We start from the raw sequence: 20,758 nt of genomic DNA on the forward strand, positions 1-20,758 counted from the left end.
TTTAAGTATTCTTTTGTTCAGTATTTTTAAATATATTTAATAACTAATTTGCTGATTTAACCAGTTGGCAGAAGTTTAAAAATCTGATAGTTTATTGCAGATTCTCATGATAACAGCTGAATGATTTGGCTAAGAGGGATTTTGTGTGTTTTTTCCATTGCATTATATAGTAGTTTCCATAAAATATACATAGTCCATATATACATAGTAGTTTCCATAAAATCTACACCTTTGGTAGATAAACTTGTATGCTTAATTTTTTTTAACACTTGTTCTCTACCCCTTCTCCATTCTAAGAAAGTTTGTTCATGATATATGTATTTATCAGAGGTGGGGAACCTTTTTACCATGAGAGGCCACATTTAAATTAGGCAGTGATAAAGAAGGCCGCATAAGTTGATATACCTATAAATGCAATTTTTGTGAAATTATTATAATTTTTATATAGTTTTATCACTTTATAGCATGCAAAAAAACATTAAGTTATTTACTAAAATTAAAATTTACAATATAAATTATTTTTGTTTTACATAAAGCTAATAACTTATTATAAATAATTTTTAAATAAACAGTTATATATATTTAAATACTGTTTCAAATAAAATAATAAAGTAGAAGTATTTTTCAATAAATTTGTCATGTTATAAAGAAAAAATAGAAAAGTAGTAATATTAATTAATAAGAAAGCAACATAGCAACAATATGTTAAATAATGTTAAAATCTGATGGAAAATTTAATTTAATGGGATATTTGCATTTGTTTCTTGCCTGAAAGTAATTGAATATTTGGATCAAGCTTTATAATGTGCAATCTTAGTAGAGCCTCTAAATGAGCATATGTAATTTGCATTCTTAAACTAGTTTTAATTTTTATCATGAGAGAAAATGTTGACTCTCAGTAGTAGTACTTCCAAAGCAGGAAAGTAAACGATGTGCATGCTGTTGTAGGCATGGATATTCAACAGCATTTTCCCAGAATTCTATGGGATCATTTTGAGGATGCTATCGTCTTGCAACTCAAATAACTCCATTTGTAGTTCTGTACGAGCTTTGAATATAACTACTAAATGTGGTTAAAATGCCAGTTTCATAGCAGAAGTGTACTCATCAAAATCTGAAAATCTTTCAGCATATTTTTCTATTAAAAAAATCCAAGACATGTACATATTCATCAAATGTTTTATATTTACATTTTTGCTAGCTCCACAAAATGTTCTGCAGATATATCTGAGCAAGAGAGCAATGTTTTGAAGAATATTAATTTTTTTTTCAAAACGCGTGGATCTTATGCCACATTTTATATATAGGCTTCATTTTGCCTTGCATCAAATATTTAAACTGTTTTGTTTTGTCATAATATCGGTCAAAAATGCAATGTTTCTGCAAAATGCTTCATCTGATAGTCACATAGTTTTCCTGTTCTCAATAAAAGTTTAAAATTTGGCATCGTAAAGTTAAAACTTTTATCACAAACCTATCCTGTTGATAGCCTGTGCACCTTGCAATAGTACAGTAAATCAACATATGTTTCCTCATCTAAATTTAGCATCTGCCGAAATTCTCAATGATAGATTGCATTTATGTGAATGCAATTGACAATAGAAATCGTTATTTCCAAAGTGTCTTGCAATATGGTTATTTTTGTACAAAGATATCAATTTTCTCAAGTTTTCATGTTTTGATAAAACAACAAATCCTTCTTTTTTGCCTGTCATGGAAGCTGTGCCTCTGGTGCAGACACCGACTAAAAATTACTGACATTTAATAGTAATCGATAGCATATTTCTGTGAAGTTTTCAAAAATATCAACTTTGTGCATTCTTCATTTTAGTGTACCCAGCGCAAGAAGTTCTTCATAATACTGAAAATATTTAGTTACAGCACCAATAAAACTTGCATCAAGTCAGTTTTATCAATGCTTTTATCAAGCAATTGAAAAATTAACATCTTCATTTTATATAATTGCATGAAGCTGCTGTGTTACATTTCCAGCTAATTTGTGTTGCCAGTCTGTAATAGTTCTTCTTGAAAGAGGCAATTTTTTGTATGTATCAACTTTTTCTGGATCTAACATACCTACTGCTTCAGCAATATATTCTTTAGTTATTTCTATGTCACTAAATGGTCTGCCTCTTTTTCCAAGTATATGTGCTATTTTGTATGTAACAGCAATTACAGTGGTATTTTTCTTTACAAAAGCATTAAAAGATGCCTGTTGATAATGCTTTTCATTTTTCAATTTTTGAACTACAGCTTGTTAAGATTCATCATCTAAATTGAAGTATTTATGTTTTTTTTTTTATGAGTCAAATAGCATTTATTTGCATTTGTTTATTTCAAAGTGAAAACTGTATTGCGTAAACAAACACACCATTTTATCTTTCATGGAAGTAAAGAAATAATCTAACTCACACTCTACATTAAATGTTCTGTTTTCTTCTCTTCCAATGTGGCATGATGAAGAGAAAATAAATATCAAATAGTATGTTTAAGAAAGCGTATACTTGCTAAAAATACAGTAAAGCCATGTATTAGTAAAACATCAGAATAAGTAAAACAATAACTAGATTTTCACAATGGCCTACAGGAATACGAGAGGAGACTGTTTCAAGCATGCACAGATAACTACATCACTAACTCTGCAACATATATGGGAATGCTAAAGGGTGTAGGGCAGAGAGTGAAAAGTAGGTATTGTCTGTGTCTCAGAACAGCTGTCACAGTGGGTGGCAGTTGCTGTGTATTTTAAGTGGGGAGTGAACCATGACCAAAAATAAAAAAGAATTTCTATTATTGAAAAAAGGAGAATTTCGGTTGCTGCACAGTGGCAACTGAAAAGTGCACAAGAATAGCAATAATTTCAGACTATGAAAGACTGCAATACTCGAGCGCTGTATATCATGTTATGCTCAATAGATGTCAGTGTATTATTTAATTCTATTAATAATTTAATTGTCTTAATCTATACAATTAAATATTAATTAATACAAGAATTAGAGGCCGCACAAGAAACTCACGGAGGCTGCACGTATATATGCCTCTGGTATATACAGTCAAAAGTCGTTAATCCGGACTCGTCAGGACTTCAGCAATTCTGGATTATCGATTTTTCCGCATTATAGATCATCAGTTTAAATCTGGTAAGATGGCATGCAGAAATTATAAAATTAAAAATATGAAACCGTAATTTATGAAGTAAAGAACAATTATGATCAAAAGGGTATCAAAATTTACAAAAAAAAAAGCTTAATATTTATTTGTTTACTTTATTAAACATTTCTTTCAATGTAAGTTGTTTAAGTTGCTTCGTTTTATGTGATAATACTTTCTCTTTAATTCTATAAACAGACAAAATTTCTTCTTCAGTTACAAAGTTCCGCTATTAAAGTCCTATAGTTGCTGTGTCGAGAATACCGACTAATTTGTCAATCGAAATTTTTTCGTTTTCAATAACCTCTGTATCACTTTCTTCTTTATCGGAAGCAAATTATAATGACGAGGAATTTGATTTAAATCATATCAAAGACGGAGTACATCGACATGAAATACCACATTTAGTAAGGAATTATAAGCGAAATAAAATAAAAACATCTGCCCTGAAGATAAGGATAGTGCTGACAGATTAACTTCCAATTCATTGAGCGCGGCGGCGTTTCGGCGTTCCCCCCCCCCCGGGCCGCAGAGCAGCGTGAAATTGATAAACAGATTTCAGAATGATTTGAGAAACGAAAGATATGCCTTTATCCATTTTTTGCAGCGATTCCACTTTTTGTTTAATGAACTTCTAAACATACTTTCGCTTTGTAGAGCCATTACATATTAGTAAATAGATATTGAAAATTCTATTTGACATAATCGAAAACTCAAGCTTACTTTTATAAAATTGCTCTAATAGTCTGCAAAAAATAATAAGCCGGATCCAATTCGAAGATTCAGGAACAACGCAATCTGCAACATTAACTGAATTAGATAATTTTAGCTTAGCTTATACCATCCGTTATACATTAAACGCGCAAGCGTAAACGTATTACGTGCATGGCACATGCATATTCGCAGATGTAAAAGTCTTACGTCAATGCGACGCATGCGCAGAAAGTTTGTTGCTTTGAGGTCCGGATTATGGGTGTCCGAATTAACGATTTTTGACTGTATATATATGTATTTAATAGAAGATAATCAAAATTTGAAAATAACTGTAACCTTAAATTTTGTGAAAAAAAAAGTTTAGCAGTATTGGCAGAATAATTAAAAAGTTTAAAAGATACCCAAACAGCATACAAATCCACTTAAATTATAAACGCAAAAATTGTAAAGTCACCTTAATTATGTTTGACAAATCAGTCATTATGAAGATTTTTACTAAATATTTCACTTTCTTGTATTGTCACACGTATAGAATATACACCCTCCAAAAAATATAGAGTAAGTTAAACTTTAATACGGATTCCAACTGTTTGCTTCAGTTTATATATGTTGTAAAAATATATGTTGTAGGTAATAAATGTATCAACAGATTATTGTAAAAGTTTGGGATAATTTCAAAAACTTGTAATAAAAAATTACAGTCTATAAATATGTAAGAATTCAGAAAAAGTAAATTTTAACAAATTTCCTTTTGAATCTGCAACATATTAACTGTCTGACTAGCACAGTGTTTTGCTACAAGCCCAAATTTCCTAAACTACCATAAGAAAAAGGTTTTTTTTTTATTTAGTGCCAAAATGCTCCTGCTATTTTATACCTGAATTTATGTTCTTTTAATTTATTGCCTAAATATTTTGGTCATATTTCAAGACATATATAATATACTTTCTTAAAACACAGTGTAAAAAATATCTAAACTGGTCAGAAGATTAACAAAATGTTTGTTATGTCATGAATGCATGAAATATACGTGAACTTTAATCTATTTCTATTTATTGTTGTAAAATATGTATATATCCGTTACCAAATCATATTTTATGTCTAAAATTATTTATCTGTATAACATTTAAAGTATTTTGTATCATATGAGAGATAATTTTTAATAAAATTCCTCGAGATTTAAAATAAAAATGGAAATGTAGGACAATTTTAATGTTTATAAAAGTTAGATCCATATTATTTTATGCCATTTGTGCCAGCAGTATTTTACTGCACATTCTTGTTCATTTAGCAAGTGTGTAAAGGTTTCTGTTGAATCAATTCCCTTGCATTGTGGGAGATTTATTTTGTTATTAGATTATTTAAGCTCAAAATCAAAATGTTGTTAAAATTTATTGCAGAATTTTGGAAAATATTGCATTAATAATAATATAACTACTCATAAATTATATCAAACATTTCAAGAAGTATATAATGAGAATGGCTATAAACTTAAGAAATAATAAATAAACGACTTATGTATGGATAGAACGTAATATGTTATTCAAGTTTTTTTCTCTTACGATTTCTCTTGATAATTTTTTTTCTTATGATTTTTCTTGATATTTGCATTTCTCCAACTTAATTCATTGTAACGATACATCATCTGATATATACATAAAAGCTATGTTAAATGAGCATTTGTTATTAATATGATAAGTTGATTAAGATATAATAACACGCCGAACAAGTATTAATTTAGAAGTCAAACAGTAATCTTTTTTAGTCCAAAGGGATTTCAGTCCCGAAGGACTATTGCTTTCGTTTTGGCATTTTGCGTCGGACTCATAAACGTCGGTTCACTTTTCAAACTGTTGCCACAAAATGTTAGAGTCCTGCATTATATTTGAAGAAATTAAATAATGAAAAATCTGCATAAATGATTGTCTATTTCTCGCATTGTGATAAAACAATGGTACATAGAGCCATCGAATTTTGAATGACGAAATCCTACTGCGAATATGGGCATTTGAAATCCCAAATTTGGAATTTGTTTTATTATAGATTTTATATTTTGTAAAACTTTAACGAATTTTCGATTTACAAACTCAATGCTTTAAAAGCGAGAAATGGCAACGTTATATAGAAAAAAAATACTTTTATCTCCAGCTCGCGAGACTGTGTATATCGGAAATTCTAAAGATATGCTTAATTTAACATTATTTTGCGATATTGCTCTTGAACTGAATTTTATGGTTTAAGTGCAAAGAACATGATATTTAATAAATAAAGGTAACACTCAAAACGTTAAAAAAAGCCCCTTTGGACGTAATTTAAAATCTGAAAAATTTCAGAATTTTTTTTTTTTTTTTTGTTTTGTTTTGTTTTTGCATCTGATGAGGATGATTCGGTAAAACCATCGAAGCTAGTCCTGTTAAAATTTTAAAACATAATGCTGATTTTTGTTGTTTGATTTCTAAATTAATGATCAACTGGTTTATTGTACCCATATCTCAGATCCATGAACCATTGACAATTTTCCTCTTATTCTATTCCTGGCAGTTGAGCAGGCTGGCTGTATGGAACTTTTTAATATATAATGTAAATTCAAGCACTAGAAAAAAAAAATAACTTTCTTTCTTATTTCATAGAAGTGATATTTATCTCTGTTCTTTTCTATTTTCTTTTATATTAGAATTAAAGGTTAAAATGGATCTGAATTAAATGCTAAAGAAAAAGGGGCAGTTTCTTTACATGAATTTCTCTTTGTTATTTCATAACTATATTATTAACTGATATTGGAAGCATCTTGCTGACCTATGGATCGAAATCCTGCTGATCATTGGATAGAAAGGTTTTCAAAATAGTATTTATTATCCTTTTTTATAAAAATTTATAAACACATAAATAATAAATTTGTAAAAATATCTGATATTGTCAAAATATATTGGTAAAAATTTTGCAACGTGTCCAAAGGACTTGCTGCAGTTTTTATAAAATTTTATTTATTTCCTAAATACCTGTGTAAAAATTTCCTTTGAAATTTTTGTAGCGGTATATACACTATCCGACATTGAAAATGCGACACCAAGAAGGAGTGGCCAAAAAGGGATAGCAAACAGGGAAAGAGAGCAAACGAACAATAGGTGACCTTTATTTTGAATTGATATGTATAATACAAAGCGAGAACAGTGTCAACTCAGTAGGTTGTAGGACCACCTTGAATAGTAATACACGAAGCAACATGTCTAGGTACAGAGTCAATGAATATACCAGATTGTGTCCTAAGGAATGGCTCTTCATTCCCTGTCAACCATTTGCCACAGTTCGTCTTTTGAATGCGGCAATAGCAGGGTCTGCAAATGGCATCCAATCGCATCCCAAATGGGTTCGATTCGTGAGAGACTGGTGACCAGGGAAGCATCTATACATCTTGCAGAGCACGTTGGCAGATGTGAGCAGGTATGTGGTTGGGCATTATCCTGCTGATAAGGAGCATTGGGCACTACCCTGAATGTAGGGGAGTGTCACCAGTCACAGCACATCATCCACTTATCGTTTTGCTGTCATAGTGCCCTGAATTTGAACTAGAGGTGACTTGGAATCTTATGCAATTGCACCCCAAACCATGATACCGTGCTGTCATGCAGTGGGGCATTCCACAATTGCTGCCATATTGGACCTGTCTCCACATTGTCACCAGATTCATACATGGCGACTGTCATTGGAGAAACAGGAACATGGCCTTTTACCATTCCGTCATTCAGATCGCTCGAGCCTAGCACCATTGCAGACGTTGGGGTCTATGATGTGGTGTCAATGGCAGTCTTCTTAGCGGGCACAATGAGTGCTGCCCAGTAGCCACCAAAAATTGCAAATAGTTGTGGTCCGTATAGGAACATCCGGGGTGTCTTGAACATGCTGCAGAATGGAGGTAGGAGTGGCTTGCAGGTGTGCCACAGCTTACCAGCAGATGCATTGATCCATGCGTGCTGACATCAGTCTGGGTGCACCGACACTCCTCGAACTTACTACATTTCCTTGTTCCAACCATCATCGCCAAAGCCAGTGCTCTGTAGACGCATCCAGGTGTGTGTCAGCTGAGATTTGCCGTATGGACCAAACTACCCTTCTCAGTCTGATCACCATGCCCCTCATAAAATCGTCTGTCTGTTGGAACTGCCTCCATTGACAACGGCTTAGCATTCTCTGCTATTACATGCATCCTCTGAGATAAGAACATGGTTTCCATAGCAGAAGTAATGGCAAAATTGAACAGTCTGCAAGTTCCTTTCCTTACATCTTCAATGTGGACTGGAAAGCTGCGCATTTCACATCATTCCAATAACTCTGTGACATGCGTCTACCCTGAAATTTGCTTAATTTTCAGATAAGTCCTTCTTGGTGTTGCATGTTCAATGTGAGTAGTGTATGTAAAGAGAAGTACATAATTCTAAACGGTTTGATTTTCTGTCAATGTTATGAAAAATAATTCAAAAAGAAAATTAGCACTATTGCCTTGCAAAATATTTTTACATTCCAAATGATATGAAATTTATTATACATTAAATGGAAGACTGAAATTGATAATGGAATCAATGAGTTCTCTGTTGTTTTGCAGAAAATTATATTTTGCACATTTCATATCGTTAGAAATTAAACATCTTTGGCAAAATTGTAAAATGCTTTAAAATTTATAAAATTATTCAATTGCTTCTGAGTTTCAAAAGTGTGACTTAAAAAAACTATTTTTAGTTCTAGAAAAGATAGTACAATACAGAATCGGTTTATACCATTATTTTTTTTTACCACTTACTTGAAAGAAAATAATAAGTATTTCTTTTTGATTCTTTGCATTTTCATTGTTCTTCATAAAAGTAGACATATCTTTTTGCAGCTGTTACTCCTTTCAGAGAAAAAAAAGTATTTAAGATATATTTGATTTTTTTCTCTTATATTTCATATTACAGGTAGGTTATTTCAGAGCTTTTTTTAAACATATATGTAATATACACTGCTGGCCACTGTAAATGCAACACCCTGAAGGAAGCATGCAAATAACATGAAATTTACAACATGCATTAGCGGAGGTAAGATATGCAAATGATTAGAATTTCACCGCAGATGCACATCACGTGCGCCTGTGATGCCACTTCAAAGTGCTATTTAAGGCTTGGCATTTCCGACGATTTTAAGTTCGGCAATTGTGTTTTTCTTGTGGTTTTTTTCAAAAAAACGGTCAATTATGCCTCGTAGTAAACAGCGATCATCGTTAGATCAAGTATCCGAGTTCGACAGAGGAAGGATTGTGGCCTACCGAGAGGGTGGATTATCTTTCAGGGAAATCGGTAGTCGTGTTGGACGAAATCAAACAACTGTAATGCGGATATGTGACCGTTGGATGCAGGAGGATACGACGGAGCGACGTGTTCGATTGCATCCACCTCGGTGCACCACTTCACATGATGACAGGAACATTGTGCGTATGGCAGTGATGGATAGTTCAGTCACATCATGAACCATAGCACAGCACATTTAGTCTGTACCGCATCATCCAGTGTCTGCGCATACCATTTTACGCTGTTTACAGCAGAGTGGTCTGTCCGCAAGACGTCTGTTGCTTCGTCTACCCTTGATGCAGTGCCACAGACATCTCTGCCACCAATTATGCGATGAAAGAAGGATGTGGATGGCAGAATGGAATGAAATTGTCTTTACTGACGAGTCACGCTTCTGTCTGGAACACCAGAACGGTCTGATTTGAGTCTGGAGACACCATTGAGAGAGGATGCTGAATAGCTGCATTATGCACTACCACACTGGTCCTGCACCGGGTATTATGTTATGGGGCGGTATTGGATATCACTCTCGCACTCCTCTAATACGCATTGCCGGTACTTTAAACAGCCAGCGCTACATCTCCAAGGTGTTGGAGCCAGTTGTCCTTCCTTATCTTCAGGGCTTGCCCACAGCCATATTTCAACAGGATAATGTGCGACCACATGTGGCACGCATTGTCGAAAGGTTCTTCGTCAATCGCCAGATTGAATTGCTTCCCTGGCCGGCTCGCTGTTCGGATCTTTTGCCGATAGAAAACATGTGGTCCATCGTTGCTGAATGATTGACCCAGATTACATCCCAAGCTGCCACACCAGATCAACTTTGGCAACGTGTAGAAGCTGCTTGGTCTGCTGTACCCCAAAAACACATCCAAAGTCTCTTTGAATCAATGCCAAGGCGTGTGGCAGCGGCGATCTCCAACAATGGCGGCTACTCTGGCTACTGATTCTGGAAGGAACCACACTTCACAAATGTCTATAAATTTAATCATTTCATACTTGGTCAGCATGTTATCTACTGAATAAATTTTGTTATGATATCTCTTGTCTTTCTTGGTGTTGCAATTTGGGTGGCCAGCGGTGTATTTTTTCAGTACCATATCAGAGAAAGGGTATTTTTCTTTAGTAACTTTTCTAAACTTTTTGGTCTTTGGAGTCATTGGTTTATTTCACATTTAGCTCACTAAAAAGGAAATGTTCAGTCTAAGGGCATTTATTATGAAACAACCTTAAATGGTTTCCCTTTCAATAATGTAGTCATTGCATCTTCTGAAAAAAAAAGGGGGGGAATTTTTTCTCAGTGGGATGATAAATTCGTTACAATAATAATAATAATATATTTTTTAAAAAAGGGGGAAAGAAAATAAAAACCTGAGGCAATGGCAGTGTCATTTTAAAATTAAACTTAATTTCTGCAAATTTAACTTTTTTCCAAGTGATTTTCAGCTTAAATTTTCTAAATAATTTTTTAAAATCTAAACTGTTTTAATTTATTATAAAGATTTACAGAGCATTTTTTGAAGATTTAACTAATATTTAATATGTAAAATTTATAATTAATATTGCTTTAAATGCAGAAATAATTCATTACTAAGTTTATCTACACTATATGCATATTAATTAATTATTTTATTTTTACCATGTTTAAAAACACTCTTACAAACAATAGCTTCTTTTTCTTATTTGGATTTCCATAAATTTGAAATTTAAAGAAAATTTCAAAATCAGATGCAGTTAGCTAAAAAGCAGAACTGAAATTAAATTCAGAAAAGTGAGATATATATGTTATAGTACTACATTTTACATCAAAATCATGTTATAATTAGTTTAATAACCTGAATTATGCATTGCAAAATGATTTTAAGTTAAATTATTTAAGGAAGTTCTTTTGAAATATTATTGTGTAAGCAGGAAAGAAAAAAAAATTCTTCATATTTTAAAGTTAGGCAGCTATGTGTTGAGAATTATGGGACATAATTGGAAGATATGTTAGTATTCACAAGAAGATTGTTTATGCTCATTTGGCTTGTGTATCTTCTGTCAAGGCAAGACTTCATTTTGATGTATTTAGACTCATATGTAAATACCTAGAAATGCAAGAAACTTACCCCCAATCTAAATAACCGAAAACATAAGAAAAATGACTGAAACAGATGCTAAAGGGTTAAAAAGAATTGATTCTAAAAACATAAAATAGTGGTTACACTATTATTGAACTAAACCTTCTGAACTTATCCCTTTCTACAAATTTGCCAGTCAGGGGTTTCTTTGACATTATAGTCACAATTGGCGAGTTATAGCAAAGCCACTGATAACCAGTGCCCATTCCGAGTAAAGCATGAAAAAAAGGAAATCTTCAGTCTAAAGTCTTGAAGCATGAAAAAAAAGGAAATCTTCAGTCTAAAGCATAGAGTAAAGCATGGATACAGCATTTCAGAAATCTTTCAGTACAGTAATTTCTGTTGGTAGTTAAATTACTGTCAAGCGTTATCAATATATTCTAATTGATTAAATTTACCTATTTGTTTGAATACTTTGCTCCAAATAAAGTGTTATATATATATCAGAAAGACAATATATCAGTTCGCATTGCAAAAATAATAGGCGATTGATTTAAAGAACATTTTTGTTAGACATGGAAGACCTACATTAAACCTAACTGGAATGTACAGAATTAGATCCATTTTCCTCCTCCACCATCATGAAGTGAAATAACTTCTATTTTGCAAAATCCAAAAGTATCTTTAAGGAATTGTGCAAAACCTTCCAAGAATAATCGTACAATATTAGTCTACAAAAGAAATCCTACCCGCAATAATGAAGTATTACATTCCAGATGCAGATATTTCAATTTTATTATTTAAACATTATGTATCAATTAGAAATTTTCTACATAAAAAGTTGATGTTAAGAGCCATAAGTATTTTATCGTCCCCATAAACTGTTTTCTGAACTCATATCTGCTAAGACTGAATTTAATAATTGTAGCTATAACATAGTGGAAATCTTTTATTATCAAAAATGCAGATTTACATACTACTTTTTCACCATATTCTATACTACTACTATTTCACCATATTAGAATATAAGCACTGACTATTTTTGTCAAAGTCTTCCTTAAACATTTTTATTAAAGACGTGCTTAAAATAAGAAATTGTATTCCTAAAGGAGAGGGACCTATGTCAGATTACCCTCGAAATGCTTACATCTGTCTGAATAAAATAATTTTATTTAAAATTTATGCCAATTTAAGGTAATATTTTGCCTTATTTTACTACTGTGTTAAATATTCTCAACTGATCAGTTGCCTAATAACTAAAACTAATAAATTTTGCAGTTTCTTTCAGGTTAAAAGATAAGCCAGTTCACATTATCTTGACATTATTAGTACAGTCAAAAGTCGTTAATCCGGACTCGTCGGGACTTCGGCGATTCCGGATTATCGATTTTTCCGGATTCTAGATCATCAGTTTAAATCTGGTAAGATGGCATGCAGAAATTACAAAATTAAAAATATGAAACCGTAATTTATGAAATAAAGAACAATTATGATCTAAAGGGTATCAAAATTTACAAAAAGAAAAAGCTTAATATTTATTTGTTTACTTTATTAAACATTTCCTTCAATGTAAGTTGCTTCGTTTCATGTGATAATACTTTCTCTTTAATTCTATTAAACAGACATAATTTCTTGTTTAGTTACAAAGTTCCGCTGTTCAAGTCCTATAATTGCTGTGTTGAGAATACCGACTAATTTGTCAATCGAAATGTTTTCGTTTTTAGTAACCTCTGGGTCACTTTCTTCACTATCGGAAGCGAATTATAATGACGAGGAACTTGATTTAATCATATCAAAGACAGAATGAAATACTACACTTAGTATGGAATTATAAACCAAATAAAATAAAAACATCTGCCCTGAAGATAAGGATAGTGCTGACAGATCAACTTCCAAGCGGCCGCGTGAAATTGATAAACAGATTTCGGATCTTAAAACATACTTTCGCTTTGCAGAGACAAATTACATATTAGTAAATATATATCGGAAATTCTATTTGACATAATCTTTCTAATCTATCATAATCTAATAATGACGTTTCTGCCCCACCCTTCTGCCGCAGAGCAGCGTGAAATTGATAAACAGATTTCGGATTTCAAAACATACTTTCGCTTTGTAGTAAATATATATCGGAAATTCTATTTGACATAATCGAAAGTTCAAGCTTACTTTTATAAAATTGCTCTAACAGTCTGCAAAAAATAATAAGCCGGATCCAATTCGAAGATTCAGGAACAACGCAATCGGCAACATTAACTGAATTAGATAACTTTAGCTTAGCGTATAACTCCGTTACAATTTAAACGCGCATGCGCACAAACATATTCGCAGCCGTAAGGGTCTTACGCGCTCTCGTAAACGCCTGTGCGCTTGCGTGAACGCGACGCATGCGCAGAAAGTTTGTAGCTTTGAGGTCCGGATTATAGATCATTCCGGATTATGGGTGTCCGAATTAACGACTTTTGACTGTATAGTGCAAAAACGAAACTGCAGAGAATCTTTAAAAATTCTTTTTAATTCTTTATTTAACTTTTTTAAACTATAGAATCTTACTAAAGTAGAAAGACTACTAAGGAAAAAACTGATATTCATCACCTAACATCCTCAATAAATAGCCTTCAATTATGCTCGATATTAGAAAGATATCTTTGTTCTAAAAAAAAACTGCTTGCATTAATATTAAGATTCAACTGAAAACCAGTCAGAATAACTCATTCACATTTCCTTTTGAAATTATAACGTTAATTCATATTTAGATATTCTTTAGGCCTCTCTCTGCTATGATTCTTTTCTGCACAATTTGATTCTGGCAAGATCCAAAACACATCTTCATACACATTGCTAGCTCTTAGGGGGGAAAAATGCTTGACTTCACTAAGAAAATTATCCTGAAGGGAGATAAAAAGAAAATAAAACTACTTGCTCCTCCATCTGATTTAAAAAGAAGGAAAACCTTTCTTGTCTTTTTTTTTTTCCATTTATGTGCAAAAGATATGAATACTTGCAGTTCTCATGGATAATACTTATAAACAGAAAAGCTAATAACTTAACTACAGAGATAGTTTTTGAATTTTGCATGTAAAAATATGGACTGAATTATGCTTGGTAAACACAAGTATTTTAGTGATTCAAACTTTTGCTGTATGAAGATTATATAAAAAAAAAGGTAATGCTGACAAAGTTATTGTATTGGCATTGGAATTATTCTCATAAAATTCTACATTTGTGAAACATTATTATGATTAAAATACACGTCTTATGATTGGAATGGATGAAGACCAGTATTTAAGGAAATAAAGCTCTCTCTTGAGGCCATTGTTTAAAACTATAAGCTAAAAATCATCATAGTAGATTACACTATAGCAGAGGAAAGAATAAAACAGTGATGTTAGAAAGCAATGAATTAGTACTAGCCATGTGACATCTTTAAAATAATATGTTATTTATTAGTGCAACAGAAGTATGAAAACCTCACATAGTAATTACCTCTGAAACTGACATTATTTCTTCTAATGTAAACATCGGTTGTAAATACTTTTATGGTAGTGTTCATTCCCTGCTGAAATAAATACTACCATAAAAGAACAAATTTGTCAGACATTGTGAATGATCATCATCTTGGAGAAGGTTCACTGTATTTTCATACTTCTCCATAGCAATAAGGTTACTAATAAAGTATTTGCTGTTTAAATGCTGGTTTTATTGTCATTTTTAAAATATTAATGTTAATTATTTATATCTCTGAACTGCCATTGTATAAATAAAAAGAAAAAGAATGCAAATTAATTATATAACAAATCCTCCAAGGGAATCAAGATTTTGTAGTATTTTACATAAAACATAACAAGATTTTACTTATTGTCAGTAATATTTTCATAACAGTTTTTCAAACGAGAGCTAAATGTATGATAAATAAGCAAAATATTTGACCTGTGCGTTAGCATAAATATCTTCCTTGAAGATCTTTTCAAGAGAAACTGACTCATATTTATATAACTTCCACTCTTTTTTTTTTTTTTTTTTTTCTTTTTTTTTTTTTTTTTCCCCCATTTTGTAAAAGTAAACTTGAAGCAAATAACCAGCATTCAGAAGTCTTATCATCTACTGAATGGAGGTAAAATTAGGAATTTTAGATTGATAGATTTTAAATGTTCATTTTCTACCAAAGCAGTGAGTCACAGATTGCTAAGCCCTAAAAGGAATTCAACCTTAAGTTGATTGTCATGTTAGCCAGCTTTCATTAGTAGATCCAAATGCTGTAGAAAATATGATGCATGAACTTTATTTAATTAATACAGTTTTAAGGAATGAATATAATTTTAACCTGACATTTTTATATGTTAATATATTTTTTCTTAATTATTCAATCAAACTGAACATATGATAAATAATTAAAGAATTATTCTTGAAATTTCTTTACAGAAATAAATATTTATGATGTTTTTCCCTAGTATTAATTAAAATAATATTCTGATATTTTTAAATTATTATTTGCATTTTTTATATTTAATTAAAATTTCTTACTTTATTTACTAAAACAATTTGTATAATAAAAGCTAAAGAAAGCTGTGTGTTTGTATGAATTTCTTGGGGTATAATTAATGCTCTGTAATAATGCACATGCAATGGGCTATTTCAATTTAACACATTTCATTTGATAGTCTATGGAAATGTGCATGAGTTAACATAGTAAAAATAATAGGATAATGATCACACAGAATGGTAAAAAAAAATCGTATATTTAGAGAATAGTTTCTTTCCTAAATAGGAGACATTATCTTATCTATTCGTATTAGAGAAATGCAGTATTTAGAAATGTAATTTAATTATAAAAATACTAAAAAGTTTGCTTCACACATGGCATAATTTATCGGTAGCTGCAACCAAATTTTCTTATTTTAGTTACAGTTCATTTTCAGTAACAACGTAAAAATATTAGCAGGCATTCTAATAATTTTTTTCCTTAACATTTAGGAAAATTGGCAGCATTCATAAACTTTAAAACTGGCAGTTAATTGATAAAGAATCAAACAGTTACTTATAGGCTATGGCTTGTAAGTAATTGTTTGATTGTTTATCACTTAGCTGCCAGTTTATTGAACCTGAAATGTCTTTTATTGTATTTCTTAACTTTGCTGTATATATCTTTGGCCCTGTTTTAGTATGATTTGAAGCTCCCATTTCTTCTGTCGTACTGAACATTTTTTTTTTTTTTTTTTTGTGTACTTATTTGCTTTTGATTTTATATTTTTCAATTCTAGATTTTAAAAACATAGAATTGGAATGAGGATTAAAATTTTATATTTTAGTTTCCTGTACTTTTCTTAGACACTGAAATTGCCTTGCTGTCATTGATGACTGATATCATTTTGTGAAGCCTTGATTTATAAACTAATACTAACCTGAATATAAAGTGACCACATTTTCATTGAGACAAAGCGGGACAAATGGAATGAAATGAGAATTGTAATTTTTATTATTAAATATAATGAACATTAAATATTATGAAAGCAGACCAATAAATCAAAAAAATATATTTTATTGTATACATTCATATATTTGTCTATAGATATACAAAAATATATGTATTATTAACTATTGGTAACTATAAAAATATTTGTAAAAACTATAATTTAAATATTATGTTTCTTAATTAATTTAAAATTTTATTAAAAAATTATGATTTTCTTTCACTTTCATATTTTTTATCCAAGTGAATACTTTGCAATAGATTTGGATCATTTATTAAAATGTCATGAAATCTCTCATATGCATTGGTCAAATTATATTTTATGCTTAATACAGATTTTAAAGCTTTAATATTCAACTGCATTTTTTCAATAGTCTATACTTTATTGATACTAGAAAAAACGCGTTCTCTTGCTGCATTTGTTCCTGGAAGGGAGAGCATGCGTTCTACAATTTAAAAAATATTTTCATAAGGAATATTATTCTGTTTAAAATGAAAGAATAACTCCACCCACTTTTTGTGTATTTCCACATTTGCAGACAACCAACTTTTAATTTTTTCTTCAGTAACGTATCTTTTTACCAATGACATGTCGACAAAAAGATCATTTTCGCAAATATTATTTTTCGGAAAATAGTTACTAATATATTAAAATGATTTTTTTGACATATTCCCATAAAAATCTCTTTTTTTAATGTCACCCAATGAAAAATTTTAATATCCTCGAATTGAACTGTCCGTTCTTAAAGACATTCCAAGCAGTTATTATTATAAAAATTTCTGACTTCTTTCAGAAAATCGGGTCGTTTAATGGCACCTTGTTAGTCTAACCTAGTGATGTCCTTTCGAATAACTAGAACGTAATCTTTATCAATTCTTTCTCACAATTTTGTTTTTCAATTATTGATTTCATTTGACACTTCCGTAATTGAAATCTTGTCCCCTTCAATAATTTTCACAGCATTGTGAAGTAATGTAGCTTGTTTGTGGATGAACTGAAGCCAAATTTGTGATGTGTAATTTTCAAAAAAGAGCTGCAATATTCTTGGACATTTATCTTGTGATAAAAGTATGATTTTAACGTATATTTTTAAAATATTTTCTACAGCTGGTAAAAGAGCTAGCTATTGTGTTTTGCTATAATCAATAATTATTTTATATTCGATTTCTGCACTTTCACAAAAATCCTTCAAACTTTCAACACGCACAGTATATATATATATATATAAATATGAATACATATTTGCAATAATATTTTCAAGATCTTTGGAAGTAAGTCAGATGCTGTTTGAAAAGTACTGTATAGAATGAATGCTGCATAACCTACTCCAATAATTTTTTTGTTCAAATGTTCGTTAAGTTTTGTAAAAATGTTATTGATGCCTCTTCTAGCTTTTTTCCACCAAAATTTGCATTAGTGTTATCCTCATAATAGACAATAATTTTATTGTTCAAATTACTCTTTTTTAAAATAGTACTTATTCAATCAATTATTCCTGAAACTTCACCCAGGAATGAAACAAAATCTAATATTCTAATTTTAATTCCTGTTTTTTGATCAAAAAGTCTAACAATTGTAGGAAATAATTTTAAATTTTTGTGCTTGGAACTATCATAATATATGGATATAAATGTGCATTTATTTTTCTGCAATTGTGAAAATGAATACTATAGTGAAAAAGCATTACAAATAATTGCTTCGACTTTTGTCCTTGCACATACAAATTTTTTGTCGTACAATGTTTTGATCATTTGCGACGTACAATCAATTGATGTGAAACTTTAATTGTGGTTTATGGGTGGAAAGCAAATAGCTCTTCAGCTAATGCTAGCTGTTCTTCCATTAACAATACATGTTCCTTGGCGAGACATAACAAAAATGATAGAACACCACCAAGTAAATCTAACTCATTACCTCGCCTAATTTAGTTTACTCTGCATCCATTTTATGTGTTTTTTTATTTATGTATTTTTTATTTCTTTATATTCACTATAATAATTAATAAATAATATATAATATATTTTTACAGTTCATTTAAAATAAGAAATGCAGATGTTTTCTAAAAAGCAGGACATGTTTAAAAATCGGCGGGATGCGGGACAGTCCTTCAAAACGTGGGACTGTCCCGCCAAAATCGGGATGTGTGGTCACTTTACCTGAATAGCAGATCTGTGTTATATGATCATACATTTGAAGTTCATCATGATATATGAATAAGGGGATCTTTTGATTTGATTAGGCCTGGTTATATACTTCATTATTAAATTAATAAACAATTTAACTGCATTATTTTAGTCTCATCTCAGTTATTTAACTGAATAATGTTTGTAGTAAAATTAGTAAGAATTCTTTAGGTTCTCTTTATCAAAGAAAAATTGCCACCATATTCCTATCAAGGGACTATCAGATTACAGTAACCTCTCAAGATATCTGTTTCCAAAAATGACCACTATTTCTTAGAATATGAATAAATATCAGCATTAAGTACCTCCTGTGTAAGGCAGTTAGCTCCATAGGTCAAAACTTTATAGAATTATAAGTGGTTGTCTCAGGGAGGTTGTATGAAGTCTAAAATCTTAAAGCACATTTAGTGTATTTTATATTGCATTTATTAAAAAATGTGAAGTAATTTTTTAATGTCTTTGGCACAGCTTGTTAATTTGTATTGACTGTGTTTAACATCGTTGTACTTCTTTTTCTTGTCCCATTTTAAATCCGTAACTTTTTCATCTGATTTAATTTTCTTCTGAATAGAATTTGTATTTGACTCCAAACATTTGTAAAAATTTTCAAGATTTAATGTCGAATGTTGCTATTTTAGATCAGTGGTCTTCAGTCTTTCTCCAAACATGTAACCCTTAGAATTGCGAGGTTTTTTGGGGGGAAAACCATCCTATCCTTACAAAAATATATCTTAAAATAATATTTAAAGTAGATCAATATAATACAGATACTTTATTAAAGAAAAATATTATACTTTTTTAAAAATTTTAACATAAAATTAATGTATTGTACTCAATGATAACATAACTCATTCGCCAGGTATCACCTACCCTTGCATTGTATTCAGTGACAGGGGTGTGCTTGTATTCTTTTTACACACACTGTCCAAGTCTAGCTCTATTTATCTTATTTGCAGTTGCATTTCATATTATGCATTTAATTTGTTGCAACAGATTTTTTCCCCCTTAAACATTGTTGTGAATGGTATTAAAATGTTTATAAGTGTGTGAGAAGCTTTTAGATATTCTACATGAATCTACAAGCAAACAAAAATTTAAGTGTTCCTCTCACTTAAATTTAGATTTTAACATAGAATCTGTTGATGTGTCAATAAGTTGTTCCTTTTCCTTCATTAGCAAGACTTTTAATTTATCCTAGTACTCAAAAAGACTTTTTTCCAGTCATTCTAAGTTTTTTCATTCAGGAAATATTCTTTTATAGTTTTCTTTAATTGAAAAGGTGTTCCATTATATAATTTTTAACAATGTCCTCTAAATTTCACTTCATTTTCCATTAGAAAACTGTTTAGTTTTGCAAAGCATTACACGCCATTCTCTGACATATGATGACCACATGTATCTTTATATTTTTTTATATTTCATAACTTAATGTATCTTTATATTTTTTAGTTAATGAACACTAGTCAACTAGAATCAGTGCTTTATAATTTTTCTTTCCGAATTTTTATTTTGTTTAGCATAGTTTGAAGATCACTGGTTTAGGTTATTACTCCCTTTCCACTTTAAGTGTGTTATAATATTTGTGAAATATTGTCATGAAAATTAATGATTTTTGAAAGAATTTTGGCGAAAAATTAAGTAAAGAGAAAACTCTAAGGACTTTGTAAACATCTTAAGAAATTTTTAATGATAAGAATAATTTAAAAATCTGATAAAACGTTCACAGACAACGCAAGCGATAATTTAACCATATCATCCCGCATGTTTTACTATTGCTTACATCTTTCCCGCTTTTTCCGTCTCTACTTCGCTTCTCTCCTGTAATAGGCTAAAATAGCGGAGTGATCGTGTCAGTTAAAGCA

At 30.8% G+C, this 20,758-nt stretch overlaps 1 long non-coding RNA gene across 1 annotated transcript in view; it reads right to left on the bottom strand.

Moving 5' to 3' along the window:
- The window catches only part of LOC118184466 (uncharacterized), a 37,406-nt gene extending 23,827 nt beyond the window's left edge, over window positions 1-13,579 (bottom strand). Inside the window, exons 1-2 of the long non-coding RNA XR_004757431.2 lie at window positions 13,412-13,579; window positions 8,660-8,749 (exon numbers count right to left, since the gene is read on the bottom strand). This is a non-coding gene — a long non-coding RNA (uncharacterized LOC118184466). The remainder of the gene's footprint in view (window positions 1-8,659; window positions 8,750-13,411) is intronic.
- Between the last annotated feature and the right edge of the window lie 7,179 nt (window positions 13,580-20,758).

The sequence above is a fragment of the Stegodyphus dumicola genome, chromosome 4 (genome assembly GCF_044657685.1).
Source record: "Stegodyphus dumicola isolate Sdum_Otavi_A_Nest chromosome 4, ASM4465768v1".
Taxonomy (NCBI): Eukaryota; Metazoa; Arthropoda; class Arachnida; order Araneae; family Eresidae; genus Stegodyphus; species Stegodyphus dumicola.